This window comes from Triticum dicoccoides, chromosome 5B (genome assembly GCF_002162155.2).
Source record: "Triticum dicoccoides isolate Atlit2015 ecotype Zavitan chromosome 5B, WEW_v2.0, whole genome shotgun sequence".
NCBI classification, from domain to species: domain Eukaryota; kingdom Viridiplantae; phylum Streptophyta; class Magnoliopsida; order Poales; family Poaceae; genus Triticum; species Triticum dicoccoides.
This window is the reverse complement of record NC_041389.1, coordinates 720501881-720522699: the sequence shown is the minus strand read 5'-3', so window position 1 is coordinate 720522699 and position 20819 is coordinate 720501881.

Below are 20819 nucleotides of genomic sequence, written 5' to 3'. Positions count from 1 at the left end.
GCTGAACTCCCGATCTATTTTCTGTTCTGGAAGTTTTAGGGTACGCCGGTATATATGGGTGAAAGGAGAACGTCGGTGGAGCTACGGGGGCCCCCACGAGGCAGGGGGCGCGCCCAGGGGGTGGGCGCGCCCTCCACCCTCGTGAGCACCTCCCGTATCTTCTGACGTGGGGTCCAAGTCCATCAGGTGGGTTTCCTTCCAAAAATAACTTCTCCAGTTGATTTCGTTCCGTTTTGACTCCGTCTGATATTCCTTTTCCTCGAAATACTGAAATAGGCATAAAACAGGAAATCTGGTGGGCCTCCGGTTAATAGGTTAGTCCCAAAACTAATATAAAAGTGTATAATAAAGCCCATAATCATTCAAAACACATAGTAATATAGAATGAATTCTTCATAAATTATAGATCCGTTGGAGACGTATCAGCATCCCCAAGCTTAATTCCTACTAGTCCTCGAGTAGGTAAATGATAGAGAAAGAATTTATGAAGTGTGAATGCTAGAGGTGCACAAGTTTGATCAACGATAATTTCAATCACCTTTTATAGCATGAGTATATGTCATAACAGTAGTTCATCTCATAAAACTTCTCACGATAAAGTGACAAGCAATTCACATATCAAGGCATAGACCATAAACATTCTTGAAAACTAGCAAACTTCATTCTTAGTCATCAAAACAATTGCAATTCATCTTATTTTCAGGAATAGCAAACTCCACATACTCAACTATCATATAGTCTTCTACAATTGCTAACACTCACGCAATACTTGTGGTTATGAAGTTTTAATCAGACACAGAGAAAGATTGGGGCTTATAATGTTGCCTCCAAACTTATTCACCTTTGGGTGATGTCAACAATAATAGTTCATGCTAACGTATATCCAATTGGATATATATATCAGGATCACCCCACCATGAAGTGCTTGCCAAAGGATAAAATGAAAAAGGGAAAGGTGAAGATCACCTTGACTCTTGCATAAAGTAAAAGATAGGCCCTTCGCAGAGGGAAGCAGGGATTTGCAGAGGTGCCAGAGCTCAATTTTTAAAATAGAGATAAATAATTTTGAGAGGTATGATCTCATTGTCAACATAACAACCAAGAGTTCCCAATATCTTCCATACTACATACATTATAGGCGGTTCCCAAACAGAATGGTAAAAATTTATACTCCCCCAACCACCAACAAGCATCAATCCATGGCTTGCTCGAAACAACGAGTGCCTCCAACTAAAAACAATCCTGGGGGAGTTTTGTTTAATTATTTTGATTTGCTTTGATCTTTTTGGATCATGGGACTGGGCATCCCGGTTACCGCCACTTTCTCGTGAATGAGGAGCGGAGTCCACTCCTCTTGAGAATAACCCACCTAGCATGGAAGACACTGATAGCCCCTAGTTGCTACATGAGCAATTCGGGCATACAAAACAGATTATAATTTGAAGGTTTAAAGTTTGGCACATGCAAATTTACTTGGAACGGCAGGTAAATACCGCATATAGGTAGGTATGGTGGACACTCATGGCAAAACTGGGTTTAAGGATATTTGGAAGCACAAGTAGTATCTCTACTTGGTGCTAGGAATTTTGGCTAGCATGAGGGGGAAAGGCAAGCTCAACATGTTTGAATGATCCATGACAATATACTTTAACTGAGATGCGAGAAAACATAACCCATTATGTTGTCTTCCTTGTCCAACATCAACTCTTTAGCATGTCATACTTAATGAGTGCTCCCAATTATGAAAGATGTCTATGATAATATATTTATATGTGAAATCTCTCTTCCTTCAATATTCTTTCATGAATTGTTCAAATGACTAATACAATGCTTGCTAACTGTCAATAAATTTACAACCTCTACTTCTTAGATGTGAAGCCATTACTCCCCACGGGATAAGCAAATGAAACATATATAATTTCAGATTTGCGACATTCAACTTATTCAACCATTTACTCATAGGATATAAGTGAAGCACATGAGTAAATGAAAAGCTACTCCAAAAAGATATAAGTGAAGATCAATGAGTAGCTAAATAATTATGCAACTATGTGAAGACTCTCTATCATTTAAGAATTTCAGATCTTGGTATTGTATTCAAGCAGCAAGCAAAACAAAATAAAATTACATTTCAAGGATAGCACACATCATGTGAAGAAGCAAAAACTTAGGTTCAACCGATACTAACCGATAGTTGTTGAAGAAGAAAGGTGGGATGCCAACGGGGGCATCCCCAAGCTTAGATGCTTGAGACTTCTTGAAATAATATCTTGGGGTGCCTTGGGCATCCCCAAGCTTGAGCTTTTGTGTCTCCTTAATTCCTCTCATATCATGGTTTCTCTTTTTGTCAAAAGCTTCATTCACAACAAACTCAACAAGAACTCGTGAGATAGGTTAGTATAAACCAATGCAAAACCTTATCATTTTCTACTGTAACAAATCACTAAGATTATTATTCAACATTGCATACTAAATGCCTCTGCATATTTAATAGTCCTATCCTCAAATAGAATCATTAAACAAGCAAACATATGCAAACAATGCAACCATGACAGCAATCTGTCGAAACAGTATAGTCTGTAAAGAATTCAAGATTCATCATACTTCCCTAACTCCAAAAATTATGAACAAAACTTCCCACTGTAGTAAATTTATCAGATCTCAATATGCAAAAAGATTCAACATTATACCACTCTCTGACTTTTATAGAGAATTTTTGCAACAGCGGTAAACTTTCTGTTTTCGAACAGCAACATGTATAGTAGCAAAATAAGCATGACAAAGGCTATCCTTGACTTTTTTATTGAAACTAAAGGTGCAAAACACTAATCTAAATAACAGCAAGCAAATACTAATAATATAAAATGACGCTCCAAGCAAAACACATATCATGTGGTGAATAAAAATATAGCTCCAAGTAAAGTTACCGATGAACGAAGATGAAAGAGGGGATGCCACCCGGGGCATCCCCAAGCTTAGGCTCTTGATTATCCTTGAATATTACCTTGGGGTGCCTTGGGAATCCCCAAGATTAGGCTCTTGCCACTCCTTATTCCATAGTCCATCGAAAGAATTCACCCAAAACTTGAAAACTTCACAACACAAAACTCAACAGAAATCTCGTGAGCTCCGTTAGAGAAAGAAAACAAAAGACTACTTAAAGGTACTGTAATGAACTCATTATTTATTTATATTGGTGTTAAACCTAATGTATTCCAACTTATCTATGGTTTATAAACTAATTTACTAGCCATAGATTCATCAAAATAAGCAAACAACACATGAAAAACAGAATCTGTCAAAAACAGAACAGTCTGTAGTAATCTGTAACTAACGCAAACTTATGGAACTCTAAAAATTCTACCAAAATAGGAGGTCCTGTAAAATTTGTTTATTGATCAGCAGAAAAAAGAATCAACGCAAAAGCACTCTCCAGTAAACAATGGCAGCTAATCTCGTGAGCGCTAATGTTTCTGTTTTTCAGCAGAATCAAATCAACTATCATCGTAGGTTATCCTATAGGTCTTACTTGGCACAAACACTAACTAAAACATAAAACCACATCCAAACAGAAGGTAGATGGATTATTTATTCCTAAACAGAAGCAAAAACACAAAATAAAATTGGGTTGCCTCCCAACAAGCGCTTTTCTTTAATGCCTTTTAGCTAGGCATGATGATGATAATGATGCTCACATAAAAGATAAGAATTGAAACATAACAGGAGCATCATGAAGCATATGACTAGCACATTTAAGTCTAACCCACTTCCTATGCATAGGGATTTTGTGAGCAAACAACTTATGGGAACAATAATCAACTAGCATAGGATGGTACAACAAGCATAACTTCAAGAATTTAAGCACATAGAGAGGAAACTTGACATTATTGCAATTCCTACAAGCATATGTTCCTCCCTCATAATAATTTTCAGTAGCATCATGAATGAATTCAACAATATAACCAGAACCTAAAGCATTCTTTTCATGATCTACAAGCATAGAAAATTTACTACTCTCCACATAAGCAAACTTCTTCTTTATAGCATACGTATCATCACAATAATCATCATAAATAGGAGGCATGCTTTCATCATAGTAAATTTGCTCATCAAAGCTTGGGGGACAAAAAATATCATCTCCATCAAACATAGCTTCCCCAAGCTTGTGGCTTTGCATATCATTAGCATCATGGATATTCAAGGAATTCATACTAACAACATTGCAATCATGCTCATCATTCAAAAATTTAGTACCAAACATTCTATAGATTTCTTCTTCAAGCACTTGAGCACAATTATCCTTTCCATCATACTCACGAAAGATATTAAAAAGGTGAAGCATATGAGACAAACTTAACTCCATTTTTTTGTAATTTTCTTTTATAGACTAACTAGTTCTAAAACAAGAAACAAAAAGATCCGATTGCAAGATCTAAAGATATACCTTCACTTACCTAGCCTCCCCGGCAACGGCGCCAGAAAAGAGCTTGATGTCTACTACACAACCTTCTTCTTGTAGACGTTGTTGGGCCTGCAAGTGCACAAGTTTGTAGGACACTAGCAACTCAAGTGGATGACCTAAGGTTTATCAATCCGTAGGAGACGTAGGATGAAGATGGTCTCTCTCAAACAACCCTGCAACCAAATAACAAAAAGTCTCTTGTGTCCCCAACACACCCAATACAATGGTAATTAAATTGTATAGGTGCACTAGTTCAGCGAAGAGATGGTGATACAAGTGCAAAATAGATAGTAGATATAGGTTTTTGTAATCTGAAATAATAAAAACAGCAAGGTAACAAGCGGTAAAAGTGAGCGTAAACGGTATTGCAATGATAGGAAACAAGGCCTAGGGTTCATACTTTCACTAGTGTAAGTTCTCTCAACAATAATAACATAGATAGACCATATAACAAGCCCTCAACATGCAACAAAGAGTCACTCCAAAGACACTAATAGCGGAGAACAAACGTAGAGATTATGGTCGGGTACGAAACCACCACAAAGCTATTCTTTCGGATCGATCTATAAAAGAGTTCGTACTAGAATAACACCTTAAGATACAAATCAACCAAAACCCTAATGTCACCTAGATACTCCATTGTCACCTCAAGTATCCGTGGGCATGATTATACGATATGCATCACACAATCTCAGATTCATCCAACCAACATAAAAGTACTTCGAAGAGTGCCCCAAAGTTTCTACCGGAGAGTCAAGAACGTGTGCCAACCCCTATGCATAGGTTCCCAAGTGTCACGAAACTCGCAAGTTGATCACCAAAACATACATCAAGTGGATCAATAGAATAACCCATTGTCACCACGGTTATCCCACGCAAGACATACATCAAGTGTTCATAAAAGACTCAATCCAATAAGATAACTTCAAAAGGGGAAACTCAATTCATCACAAGAGAGTAGAGGGGGAGAAACATCATAAGATCCAACTACAATAGCAAAGCTCGGGATACATCAAGATCGTGCCATAGAACACGAGAGAGAACATGAGAGAGAGAGAGAGATCAAACACATAGCTACTGGTACATACCCTCAGCCCCGAGGGTGAACTACTCCCTCCTCGTCATGGATAGCGCTGGGATGATGAAGATGGCCTCCGGTGATGGGATCCCCCTCCGGCAGGGTGCCGGAACAGGGTCCCGATTGGTTTTTGGTGGCTACAGAGGTCTGCGGCGGCGGAACTCCCGATCTATTTTCTGTTCTGGAAGTTTTAGGGTACGACGGTATATATGGGTGAAAGGAGAATGTCGGTGGAGCTAGGGGGGCCCCACGAGGCAGGGGGCGCGCCCAGTGGGGTGGGCGCGCCCCCCACCCTTGTGAGCACCTCCCGTATCTTCTGACGTGGGGTCCAAGTCCATCAGGTGGGTTTCCTTCCAAAAATAACTTCTCCAGTTGATTTCGTTCCGTTTTGACTCCGTCTGATATTCCTTTTCCTCGAAATACTGAAATAGGCATAAAACAAGAAATCTGGGCTGGGCCTCCGGTTAATAGGTTACTCCCAAAAATAATATAAAAGTGTATAATAAAGCCCATAATCATTCAAAACACATAGTAATATAGCATGAATGCTTCATAAATTATAGATACGTTGGAGACGTATCAGGGCAGCAAGCACCGGCTGGGTGGAGAGCAGGGCTTTTAGCTCTGCAAATGCTGCATCAGCTTCTTGAGTCCACACAAACTTGTCTGATTTCTTCATCAGTCGGTAAAGAGGCAATGCCTTTTCACCGAGGCAAGAGATGAATCGACTTAAAGCGTCCAAGCATCCAGTAAGCTTCTGGACATCATGCACACGCACAGGGCGTTTCATTCGGAGTATAGTACCAACTTTTTCTGGGTTGGCATCGATTCCTCGTTCAGAAACGAGAAAACCGAGTAACTTTCCACCAGGAACTCCGAATGTGCACTTTGATGGATTAATCTTGGTATCATACCTCCTGAGGTTGGCAAATGTTTCAGCAAGGTCAGTCAACAGGTCGGAACCCTTCGGCGATTTGACCACAATATCATCCATGTATGCTTCCACATTCCGACTGATTTGAGTGAGCAAACACTTATGAATCATCCTCATGAACGTGGCTCCGGCATTCTTGAGGCCGAATGGCATGGTCACATAGCAGAAGCACCCGAATGGAGTGATGAAAGTTGTTTTGATCTCGTCGGGTCCATACAGACGGATCTGATGGTAACCGGAATAGGCGTCTAAAAAACACAAGCGCTCACATCCCGCAGTCGAGTCGACTATTTGGTAGATGCGGGGGAGAGGAAAATTATCTTTCGGGCAGGCCCGATTGATATGTTTGAAGTCAATGCACATACGAAGTGACTTGTCCTTCTTGGGGACCATGACAACATTGGCGAGCCACTCGGAGTGGTAAATCTCTCGGATAAACTCCGCTGCTAAGAGCCGAGCCACCTCCTCGCCAATGGCCTTTCTCTTCTGGACGGCGGACCGTCGAAGATGTTCCTTGACAGGTTTCACCTTTGAGTCGACTCGTAGACAATCCTCAGCCAGCCCCCCGGGAACACCTTGCATGTCAGCAGGCTTCCATGCGAAGATGTCCTAGTTCTCACGAAGGAACTGGATGGGCGCTTCTTCCTATTTGGAGTCGAGTGTTGTTGAGATATGACTCGGAGTAGCACTGGGGTCGGTCGGGTGAATGTGAATCGGCTTTGTCTCACCGGACGACTGAAACACTGATTCCATAACAGGCTTCTTGGCTCACAACAAATCACTTGGGTCTGCAGTTTTCTGGTATTCCTGCAGCTCTACCACTGCCATCTGAGCATAGGCGATCTTTGAGCCCTTCTGAAAGCACTCTTCTGCCTTCTTCCGATTCCAGTAATAGTGATCACACCTTTGGGACCAGGCATCTTCAATTTGAGGTACACATAACATGGTCGAGCCATGAAACGTGCATAAGCTGGCCTACCCAAAATAGCGTGATAAGCACTCTGGAAATCCACAACCTCAAACGTCAACTTTTCTTTGCGGTAATTCTTGGAATCACCGAAAACCACATCAAGAGCAATTTGGCCGAGTGACTCAGCCTTCTTTCAAGGAATGACTCCATGGAAACTCATGTTTCTGGTACTGAGTCTGGACATCGGAATGCCCATCCCTTTCAGCGTCTCTGCATACAATATATTCAGGCCACTGCCACCATCCATCAAGACTTTAGTCAGTCTAGTGCCCTCGACGACTGGGTCGACCACCAAAGCTTGCCTCCCAGGGGTGGCAATGTGCGTCGGATGATCGGACTGGTCAAATGTGATGGCAGTCTGAGACCATTTCAGATAATTGGGTGTCACCGGAGCAACCATATTCACCTCTCGATTGATAACTTTCAATCGACTTTTGCTTTCAACATCAGCAAAATCATCAGGGTGGAATTGACCTGGGGATATCCATCATCACTATCTTCTTTATCTTCAACTTTGTCTGACTCCTTTTCCTTATCTTTGGGCTGTTTACCCTGGAATTGCTGGATCAAGAGCCGACACTGTCGAGCGGTATGTTTTGGGTAAATGAATTTACCCTCCCCATCTTTCTTCGTGTGGATGTGGCACGGGAAATCCATCACGTCATTTCCTTCCTTGTCCTTCACCTTCTTAGGGTTCCAAGACCCTTTGGGCTTCCCTTTAAACTTTCCTTGAGTCACGGCCAAGGCTTCTCCAGGAGCAGCCGGCTCGGCTTTCCGCTTCTGCTTCTGACTGGAGTCCCCCCCCCCCCGGTTTCATGAGCGGCTGACTTGTACTTACCACTCTGGAGCCGATCCTCTTCTTCACCATTGGCATACTTGGTGGCAATCTCCATCATTCGACTCAGGGTCATGTGTCAGGACCCCGACTCAATGCCACATCGATCTAGCATGTAACACCTCATATCACTTTGCGGCCTGACGCACGGTATTCCCACGGGTGTCGCCTTACCTTTGCCCGGGACCATTTGCGCCTTTTGGCACACGTATATGACAGTGTCGCTAGCATCCATATGATAAGGAGTCCGGGCTGACATGGCTAGTCGTAAACCCAAAGCGGCACAGACTTACAGGGACAGGCATCCATGACCCAGCATCGAACGTGTCGGTCATCAGCGAGTGAATCCAGGCTGTAGCACTGGGCTAGCAGGACTCCGGTGAACCGGGCTGTAGCGGGCTAACAGGACTCCGGTATTCACCGCGTGACATTTCCCCGAAGGGACAGACACAGGAACGAAGAAGGACACATGCCGGCCAGCCTAAGTGTTCCGGAGCAGTAGCAAGCTACCATGGCTCGGTGGAAACACTAGGAGACATTTCCCCGTAAGAGAGGCTACTAAAGATAAACAACTAGATGGTCAGATCCCACACATACCAAGCATTTCAATAACATACACACAATATGCTCGATATGTGCAAATACAACATGGCATCACAACATGACTCTATGACTCAAGTAATCTATTCAATAGGCTCCGAGGAGCGAGATACTACAAACATGGGTCTCATGACCCAACATTCAGAGAATACAAATCAAAGCACAAGCGGAAACTATCATGTCTGAGTACAGACCACTATAAATGAAAAAGGCTGAGAAGCCTGACTATCTGCCAGATACTGCCGAGGGCACAAGATCGTAGCTGAGGTAACAAGCTAAACGTCGAAGTCCACGCGAAACTACTAGCGAGACCGAAGTCTCTCTGCAAAACATAAAATAGGCAAACGTGAGTACAAATGTACCCAGCAAGACTTACATCAGAACTAACTACACATGCATCATTATCAACAAAGGGGATGGTGGGGTTTAACTGCAGCAAGCCAGCTTGACTCGGTGGCTATCCTAAACTACGACTGCAAGCGACTCTTTTGAGGTGGCGCACACGAGTCCACATATTCACCATATCAATACACCACTATGGATCCGCTCCCGTCTCCCTACGAGAACGCCATCCATAGCACTCACGCTTATCTTGCGTATTTTAGAGTATCCACTTTCACTTGTCTATGAACTGATATAAGCAACCCAGAAGTCCTTTACCGCGGACACGGCTATTTGAATAGATCATATTAACCCTGCAGGGGTGTACTTCTTCACACACGCTCTCACCACTTACCGCCGTTTACACGACATGTACTCGGCAACCTTCAAGCGGAAGCCCAACGTGGGTGTCGGCCACGGCCTGCCTAAACACTCAAGTCTCTAGTCCAGGTTTATCGCCTATTCGGGTTCCATCCATGAGGAGATCCGGCCGGAGTTTCGCTCACAGCCCCAAATGATGTGAACAGGGTTCTGTGACACCAAACGGGCGCCCGGTTTACCCGGCCACGTGCCTACCGCATCACAGCCCACCCCTACGGTCAGCGCTGTCCACGGCCTCCAGCATACTACAAACACCAGAAACTACTTGCAACTCCTGGACAGAGGACAAGGGTGATTAAGAAGCCGAGAGGGTCCATTGGTTTCGGGCCCAATGCGTGGTAGTAGCTGAATCATGGATCACAAACACAGAACTCAGTTCCTGAGGACGGCTGCAATGAGACAACCCACCATGTACTCCTACATGGCCTCTGACCGCTACCTTTACCAAATCGTGTTCACACACTTAGCTCACACACAGTAAGACATGTTCACACACCTCTGATTCATCCCCGATGAATCAGACCTGACTCAACTCTAAGCAGTAGCAGGCATGACAAACAAACATGAATGAGTAGGCACAACAGGGCTCAAACAACTCCTACTCATGCTAGTGGGTTTCATCTATTTACTGTGGAATGACAGGTCATGCAAAGGATAAAGGGGTTCAGCTACCGCAGCAAGTAACAGATGAATCGATGTTGTCCTAATGCAGTAAAAGAGAGCAGGAGCGAGAGAGTGGGATTTTATCGGAATGAACAAGGGGGTTTTGCTTGCCTGGCACTTCTGAAGATAACATTGAGTCTTCATCAGTGTCAACGATCACATCATCGGTATCACGTCTATCGAGAGGGGACAAATACCGGCAACACAGAAGGGAACACAATCAATGCAATGCACAATATGATGCATGATCATGACATGGCAAAATGAATGTGTTTTGACCCAATGCAACTAGCAACAGATTAAATGAAGTTGGTTTGAATACAAGATTCAAATTCAAACTCCATATGTGATTATTTAAATGCCCTTTATTTGATTTGTGCTAAACAGTAGTGATAAGTTGTTCTAACATGCATGAAAATGGTACAGATGGATTCCTTGAATTTTTCTGATAATTTTTCATATATAAATTATTTAATTTGGAGTTACGGTTAATTTTCTATGAATTTTGGAAGTTTTAGGCATTTTCTGGAATTTCCTATATAAAAATAAATCCAGAAAAGAATTTACTGCGTCAGCACTACGTCAGCATGACGTAAGCGAGTCAACGGGCAGCCCAGGTCAAACTGACCAGTGGGTCCTCCGTGTCAGTGACTAACCTAACTAACTGGGTTAGTTAGCGTTTTAACTTAAACTAACCTAGATTAATTAGGCGGGCTGGTCCCGCATGTCAGTGACACAGGGGGAGGTCAAACCCCGGTCAAATGGCCCAAACAGGCCGGCGGCTCAACGCCGGCGGCAACAGGCACGGCGGAGGGCTTCGGAATCGCTCCTCCGGCGACCATTCGGGCGGCGGAGAGGCTCTACGGGTGGCTGGGAGGGCGCCGCGTCTTCCTGTGGAGTCAGTTGGGGTCGGGGCGGCCGGAATCGGCGCCGGCGTCGACCTAGGTGGCCAACGGAGTTCGGCCAAGGTCGAACGCGGCGCTGCGGTGCACTAGAGGGGAAACGGAAAGGCTCTGTGGGCTCCTGGGAGGGCGGCGAACTCGGTAACGTGCTCGGGCGCTAGCTGGGGTGACCCTGGCCACGGCAGCGCCATGGCCGGCGGCGAGGAGCAATCGGCTCCGGTGAGAAGGCGGCTGGAGTGCGGGAACGAGCGCGGGGAGAAGGGGAAATGGAAGAGGAGCTCACAGCGAGGTCGATGAGCAGCTCGGTGGTCTCGGGGAGGCGGCGGAGGCGGCGAATTGACCGTGGCGAACTTCGGTGGCCGGCGACGGAAACGGCGATGGTGGTGGCGTTGCAGCACGTCCGGGAGGTCCGTAGCTCAACGAGGAGGTGGAGGAGGTTGTGGCGGAGCTCGGAAGCGGGTCGGGGAGGCGAGGGGAGGCCAGTGGCTACGGTGATGCCCGTCGGCGGCGGCGGTGGTTCTCGGGTGAGAGGGAGAGAGAGCAGGGGGAGAAGAGGAGGGCGAGGGAGAGTGAGAGCGGTGCGGGGCAGCTGCGTGGCTTCGTCCAGGGCATCGAGGGAGTCCGGGGAAGCAGGAGGTGGCCAGCAGGGGGGGGAGGTGGCGCGCGCGCGTGCCGGCGAGCGTCGGGCACACGCCCTCGTCCTTCTGTCCGAGGAGGAAGACGACAGGGAAGGCGCGGGTGGGCTGGGCCGGCCAGGGGGGGAGCTGGGCCGGCTGGTGGGCTGCACGGGTGAGGCCAGGTAGGCTTCACTCCTTTTTTTTTCTGTTTTGTTTTAACTCTGTTTTCTATTTTGCAGGTTTGTTTTGAATTTGGTTTTGAAACCAATTCAATTTATTTTGCTTCTGACAATAATTTTAGGAGCTAAAAGAATTAAAACAATGCTCCACAAAATATTTCAGAATTATTGGTCCTATATTTATTTAACAGTAGATATAAGTCCAATTCAAATGGCTATGATTTAAATTCAAAGTCCCAAAAATAAATCTTTAAAAATGTTCAATATTTTGGTTGGGACCAGAACCCTTACCAAAAATTATCAAACATTTAAGAAGAGCCTTTTGGAGCAATGAATAAGATTTCTAGGGTTTTTGCCCCTCTTTTATTTAGGGTTTTGAGGCTTCCAATATTCCTCAATTTAAGTTTCAAAAATATAGACATGATGCACACATGAAGCTAGACTAGAGCAATGCCAGAAGCTAGGGATGTGACAACTCACCCCCACTAAACAAGAATCTCGTCTCGAGATTCAAGCGTAGAGTAGGATGAAGGAAAAACGTAAACTAGTACAATCTTCACGATCCAGGTTGCACTTCATAGGAACGTTGATTCGATCACCATCGTTGTCTTGAAGTCTTGCTCTGAGAACTCCAGCTAATCATGACAACGAGAGGAAAGGAAAAACCCTAAAAGAATCGTTCTTCTCGAAGGTCGAACAACTCAGGATTAACTCACGGAATGAGACATAGGACCATCTTTCGGGTTGAGACACGAGATACACATCAATAGGGGTGGAAGAAACGGATGACGAAGGTTCACTAGGTAGACAACAATTTCATACCTAAGAAGGTGGTAAACGATTGTCAACGTAGCGAGGAGTTGAGTTGCCATGATACCATAACGATACACCTTAGGGAAGGTGACTCGTAGAGATATCCCCTTAAGTGGCAAAAAGAATTACTTTTGATTCAGAGATCATTGAAACTCTTTAAACCAGCCTAAGGCAATTCTCGAGCGATCGTTTGGAGGGGGTCGGTAGAATAGCATACTCGGACTTGGATGATGTGGATTACCTTGTTGAAGACAACGTAATGGATGATTTTGCTCATCACCGGAAATGGAAGAGACCCATGGTAGAATGACACATTGGCGGTGCAAGCTAGGAACAAAATGCAAATGCTGGGAATGATTCTGGTAACTGGGGAAGAACCCAACAGTAGGGAGTGAATTCACTGTTTGAAGAGGTCATAGCATTGCCGAGGAAACTGAGAGGAATCCCAGTTAGAGCCGATGATAACACGTAACGCTTGTGCGTGCTCTCAAGAACTTGAGCATTTCCATATTCATCAAGGTTTTACCAACATCCGTGTCAAGGGTCCGGCAACACAACTTGCTACCATGATGAATGATGATGGAGGATGTAGATGCAAAGAAAGATAACACCTTCTCAGATTTCATCTTAGCGAGGCCAAGGAAACAAAATCTGGATGATCGACCGAGAAACATTTAGCACTCCGCTTCTAATGTTCTCCTTGATGTGCTAGTGTAACCCATTCATAGAAATGGTCTGGTATCTAGGACATCAAGTAAAAGGTCGGACTTCGGGATCTCAAAATCCATAGGGGCAACTAGGGAGTAAATCCTACGAAATCCCTATGGGGAGGTGGCCAACTTCCTTAATCAAGATATTATAATAACAGGTCTTCCGGCTGGGTGTGTGGCCATGACATCCACTTTACCGGTTATCGAGGGACCAATATTATAGTTCTTGGAGAATGTTCCAACCATCATATCTGCCTGAGATTCAGATCTGGTTGGTGTCAGGATATCCCAGACTCATCAAGTCTAGAAAGAAAAATGAAAGTTTGCAACACAAATCGACGAGATGACGTTGCGAGATTCTCGGGAAATGAACTACGATAGTAAGCTCCAAAACATGAGCTGGTTCTGCTACAAACATGTGAACACGTTGTCCCGGACAAGCATGACCACGTGGTAGTCTTACAATAAAACACTACCGAGTTCTGGTTGGGAACCATCACCGTGGATAACGAAGTCCTTGCATAAGTCATATGATTAGCTCTTATGAAGGAACTTCTTCCCCTTGAACAATCAATCAGTGGCTTGGTGTGCTCGGGACACATATGGAATGAAGGTTGCAAGTCTCTAGACCACAGAATACTTCGCACGTGTGCATGACTAATTTGGAATGATTCCAGGGAAACAAAACAATCTTCCTCAAATTCATGGCGGCAACTTGCATCATATGCACATGAATTAGGGAAAATCACTACTTTCATTCAAACATATGCTTCATGAACGAAACACGAAGAAATGCTTACACCAGTTTCCAACACTAGGTTGATGTTCAACATGATTCATGGGGGGAGACAAAATGCTACTGATGGGCTCAACAGCAACTCATCGGAATTTCCATATCACTGGACTTCCACCATCATGTGAACACGGTGATAGCATTGGTCAGACCAAAGATGTAATGGTGTATGCTCGAGGGATCAACCACGAGTAGGACAACATTACGAGCATCGTTGGTACTGATTTGATTTGACGATAGCCCACACTCAAATCAAGGGATTGATAAGACAATAGGTCCAGCAACTGATCACAGGGACCAATCGATGAAGATATCATCTTTCTTCAACACACACTACACAAGAATATCCCTTTGGAACGAACTAAGTCAGACAAGTTTTTATCTTCCAACTCTCCAAGTTGTTGTCCAGCTTAACCAACTAGCTCAGGGATATCTAACACCGATTCTTGGAAAGAAGGTGGTTCATAAGAAACCAACTTGATCACGGCTCAACATAACGGTCAGGTGACGACCTGGTAGTACTTCTGAGAAGACATTCAGAAAATCACGAACCACCGGTATGTTACTAAGCTCGAGAACAATCTCGCTTTTGAGGGCAAGACGATATGATCAAATGAGTGAGGACTTGACAAGATCCTAACTCATCGATCGAGGAGTGAACCAGGAGAATGGACTAGGTAGCATGATCAACCTTAGAATGATGATTCAAAACCAACACGCTAAGAATGAAATTATTGTCCTTTAACTACCAAGCAACAGAGTTGCTAGCAGTATTGATTTCACACATCACAATTCATTTGTCGGTATTCCGGTTGCATCAACACGAGGGCCGAGGAATGAACAGTGATGGCAAGAAGTATCACTGTACCAAGAGTTCATGGGATGGTGTGCAATTCCTATAACAATCTCGATATAAAATATGTAATACTCCAAGGTAGAGCAGAACCAAAAGCTGGATTGGCATTTGATCTGCGGAATACAACTACTTTGACCCAATCCTAGATATGGAAGAGGTACTGGAGTTTGTTTCTCCTAGTCATTCCGGAATAGAATGGCTTGACAGACCACAAGAGTCATAGGCATCGATGAACGAACGCACGCATACTCTTGACTATCAATTGATAGACGAGGGTCAGAATGCAACTAAAGAGAACAACTCAAAGGAACATATAATTTTCTGAGTTGTGGATGCATAGATTAGTATGTCGAACCAAGTTCAACATATTTCTTCCGGATAACCCATGCAGAAAGGTAGAACTGGCAGAATCACGATTTATGAATGGAGAACTCCTCAAGAATAATCCTGTTGTGATATTTCAGTTCAACGAGGAACTTCTGCCATAAGTAGTTATGGTATTTGGAAGAAGAAGATACCACGGACTTCAAGGACTATCGCAAAGGTTACTAATATCCTAAAGGTACTAGCAATTACTATCAACATGAAGTAGGTAGAGTGAATCTCGGGTTCAAAACCCAGGAGTAGAATACCTACTACTAAGTAGCATCACGGGATGCTTCCGAGAATAAAGGCCAGAATCTTCACACTAGGACACAAATCATGGCTAGACCACTAGATGATCCCCTAAGCACTTAGGGTCATAACAATAATTCCAACATATATGTCGAGGCAATAATTACCTCAACACACCGATTAGTGTGGTTAATCTGGCCCATGGAAACATCGGAAACAGAAGGAAGGGATTTGCAAATGCATCGGACTATTTAGAAACCTGGGATGACTCGGACAGCATAACGGCTGTAAATGCTCAGAAAAGATTTGAGACATTCACAAAAATGGTGGCATAACCACTCAGAAGCACAATATCAAGGTTTCGAGATCAACAATTAACATACGGAAGTACTAGGAACTGAACTGAGACTTAAATCCAACAATCTTATAAGTCCACTAATTAATAACACGTGATCCTGATAAAAAGAAGAGATAGCCTAGTTTCTTAACCCCGTAGGAAAGATAAGATGACTCAGATCAGAAGGGCATGAGGTATAAGGAGTAAAAAGAGCCTTACGTTCCATCCCACAATCAATTCCCTTATATAACTAAAGAATTTCTAGACTCGACTTCGACCAGTTTGGCTTGGTAATCCTACAGGCAGTCAAGCTCTGATACCAACGCTGTCAGGACCCCGACTCAATGCCACATCGATCTAGCATGTAACACCTCATATCACTTTGCGGCCTCACGCACGGTATTCCCACGGGTGTCGCCTTACCTTTGCCCGGGACCGTTTGCGCCTTTTGGCACACGTATATGACAGTGTCGCTAGCATCCATATGATAAGGAGTCCGGGCTGACATGGCTAGTCGTAAACCCAAAGCGGCACAGACTTACAGGGACAGGCATCCATGACCCAGCATCGAACGTGTCGGTCATCAGCGAGTGAATCCAGGCTGTAGCACTGGGCTAGCAGGACTCCGGTGAACCGGGCTGTAGCGGGCTAACAGGACTCCGGTATTCACCGCGTGACATTTCCCCGAAGGGACAAACACAGGAACGAAGAAGGACACATGCCGGCCAGCCTAAGTGTTCCGGAGCAGTAGCAAGCTACCATGGCTCGGTGGAAACACTAGGAGACATTTCCCCGTAAGAGAGGCTACTAAAGATAAACAACTAGATGGTCAGATCCCACACATACCAAGCATTTCAATAACATACACACAATATGCTCGATATGTGCAAATACAACATGGCATCACAACATGACTCTATGACTCAAGTAATCTATTCAATAGGCTCCGAGGAGCGAGATACTACAAACATGGGTCTCATGACCCAACATTCAGAGCATACAAATCAAAGCACAAGCGGAAACTATCATGTCTGAGTACAGACCACTATAAATGAAAAAGGCAGAGAAGCCTGACTATCTGCCAGATACTGCCGAGGGCACAAGATCGTAGCTGAGGTAACAAGCTAAACGTCGAAGTCCACGCGAAACTACTAGCGAGACCGAAGTCTCTCTGCAAAACATAAAATAGGCAAATGTGAGTACAAATGTACCCAGCAAGACTTACATCAGAACTAACTACATATGCATCATTATCAACAAAGGGGATGGTGGGGTTTAACTGCAGCAAGCCAGCTTGACTCGGTGGCTATCCTAAACTACGACTGCAAGCGACTCTTTTGAGGTGGCGCACACGAGTCCACATATTCACCATATCAATACACCACTATGGATCCGCTCCCGTCTCCCTACGAGAACGCCATCCATAGCACTCACGCTTATCTTGCGTATTTTAGAGTATCCACTTTCACTTGTCTATGAACTGATATAAGCAACCCAGAAGTCCTTTACCGTGGACACGGCTATTCGAATAGATCATATTAACCCTGCAGGGGTGTACTTCTTCACACACGCTCTCACCACTTACCGCCGTTTACACGACATGTACTCGGCAACCTTCAAGCGGAAGCCCAACGTGGGTGTCGGCCACGGCCTGCCTAAACACTCAAGTCTCTAGTCCAGGTTTATCGCCTATTCGGGTTCCATCCATGAGGAGATACGGCCGGAGTTTCGCTCACAGCCCCAAATGATGTGAACAGGGTTCCGTGACACCAAACGGGCGCCCGGTTTACCCGGCCACGTGCCTACCGCATCACAGCCCACCCCTACGGTCAGCGCTGTCCACGGCCTCCAGCATACTACAAACACCAGAAACTACTTGCAACTCCTGGACAGAGGACAAGGGTGATTAAGAAGCCGAGAGGGTCCATTGGTTTCGGGCCCAATGCGTGGTAGTAGCTGAATCATGGATCACAAACACAGAACTCAGTTCCTGAGGACGGCTGCAATGAGACAACCCACCATGTACTCCTACATGGCCTCTCACCGCTACCTTTACCAAATCGTGTTCACACACTTAGCTCACACACAGTAAGACATGTTCACACACCTCTGATTCATCCCCGATGAATCAGACCTGACTCAACTCTAAGCAGTAGCAGGCATGACAAACAAACATGAATGAGTAGGCACAACAGGGCTCAAACAACTCCTACTCATGCTAGTGGGTTTCATCTATTTACTGTGGAATGACAGGTCATGCAAAGGATAAAGGGGTTCAGCTACCGCAGCAAGTAACAGATGAATCGATGTTGTCCTAATGCAGTAAAAGAGAGCAGGAGCGAGAGAGTGGGATTTTATCGGAATGAACAAGGGGGTTTTGCTTGCCTGGCACTTCTGAAGATAACATTGAGTCTTCATCAGTGTCAACGATCACATCATCGGTATCACGTCTATCGAGAGGGGACAAATACCGGCAACACAGAAGGGAACACAATCAATGCAATGCACAATATGATGCATGATCATGACATGGCAAAATGAATGTGTTTTGACCCAATGCAACTAGCAACAGATTAAATGAAGTTGGTTTGAATACAAGATTCAAATTCAAACTCCATATGTGATTATTTAAATGCCCTTTATTTGATTTGTGCTAAACAGTAGTGATAAGTTGTTCTAACATGCATGAAAATGGTACAGATGGATTCCTTGAATTTTTCTGATAATTTTTCATATATAAATTATTTAATTTGGAGTTACGGTTAATTTTCTATGAATTTTGGAAGTTTTAGGCATTTTCTGGAATTTCCTATATAAAAATAAATCCAGAAAAGAATTTACTGCGTCAGCACTACGTCAGCATGACGTAAGCGAGTCAACGGGCAGCCCAGGTCAAACTGACCAGTGGGTCCTCCGTGTCAGTGACTAACCTAACTAACTGGGTTAGTTAGCGTTTTAACTTAAACTAACCTAGATTAATTAGGCGGGCTGGTCCCGCATGTCAGTGACACAGGGGGAGGTCAAACCCCGGTCAAATGGCCCAAACAGGCCGGCGGCTCAACGCCGGCGGCAACAGGCACGGCGGAGGGCTTCGGAATCGCTCCTCCGGCGACCATTCGGGCGGCGGAGAGGCTCTACGGGTGGCTGGGAGGGCGCCGCGTCTTCCTGTGGAGTCGGTTGGGGTCGGGGCGGCCGGAATCGGCGCCGGCGTCGACCTAGGTGGCCGCCGGAGTTCGGCCAAGGTCGAACGCGGCGCTGCGGTGCACTAGAGGGGAAACGGAAAGGCTCTGTGGGCTCCTGGGAGGGCGGCGAACTCGGTAACGTGCTCGGGCGCTAGCTGGGGTGACCCTGGCCACGGCAGCGCCATGGCCGGCGGCGAGGAGCAATCGGCTCCGGTGAGAAGGCGGCTGGAGTGCGGGAACGAGCGCGGGGAGAAGGGGAAATGGAAGAGGAGCTCACAGCGAGGTCGATGAGCAGCTCGGTGGTCTCGGGGAGGCGGCGGAGGCGGCGAATTGACCGCGGCGAACTTCGGTGGCCGGCGACGGAAACGGCGATGGTGGCGACGTTGCAGCACGTCCGGGAGGTCCGTAGCTCAACGAGGAGGTGGAGGGGGTTGTGGCGGAGCTCGGAAGCGGGTCGGGGAGGCGAGGGGAGGCCAGTGGCTACGGTGATGCCCGTCGGCGGCGGCGGTGGTTCTCGGGTGAGAGGGAGAGAGAGCAGGGGGAGAAGAGGAGGGCGAGGGAGAGTGAGAGCGGTGCGGGGCAGCTGCGTGGCTTCGTCCGGGGCATCGAGGGAGTCCGGGGAAGCAGGAGGTGGCCAGCAGGGGGGGAGGTGGCGCGCGCGCGTGCCGGCGAGCGTCGGGCACACGCCCTCGTCCTTCTGTCCGAGGAGGAAGACGACAGGGAAGGCGCGGGTGGGCTGGGCCGGCCAGGGGGGGAGCTGGGCCGGCTGGTGGGCTGCACGGGTGAGGCCAGGTAGGCTTCACTCCTTTTTTTTCTGTTTTGTTTTAACTCTGTTTTCTATTTTGCAGGTTTGTTTTGAATTTGGTTTTGAAACCAATTCAATTTATTTTGCTTCTGACAATAATTTTAGGAGCTAAAAGAATTAAAACAATGCTCCACAAAATATTTCAGAATTATTGGTCCTATATTTATTTAACAGTAGATATAAGTCCAATTCAAATGGCTATGATTTAAATTCAAAGTCCCAAGAATAAATCTTTAAAAATGTTCAATATTTTGGTTGGGACCAGAACCCTTACCAAAAATTATCAAACATTTAAGAAGAGCCTTTTGGAGCAATGAATAAGATTTCTAGGGTTTTTGCCCCTCTTTTATTTAGGGTTTTGAGGCTTCCAATATTCCTCAATTTAAGTTTCAAAAATATAGACATGATGCACACATGAAGCTAGACTAGAGCAATGCCAGAAGCTAGGGATGTGACATCATGTCTCCGGTCCGACCGAATTTCAAACTTAGCTCTTTGTTCTTAACACCTTCCTTGAAGGCACAGACTGCCTGGTGATCAGATACATTCTCTACCGTGTGATGCAATGTGATCCACCTCTGGATGTAATCCCTCAGAGTCTCATTCGACTTTTGCACACAAGATTGCAGCTCTATCAACCCTGCTGGTCGCTTGCAAGTTCCTTCAAATGTTCTGAGAAACACTCGGGCAAGATCTTCCCAAGTGT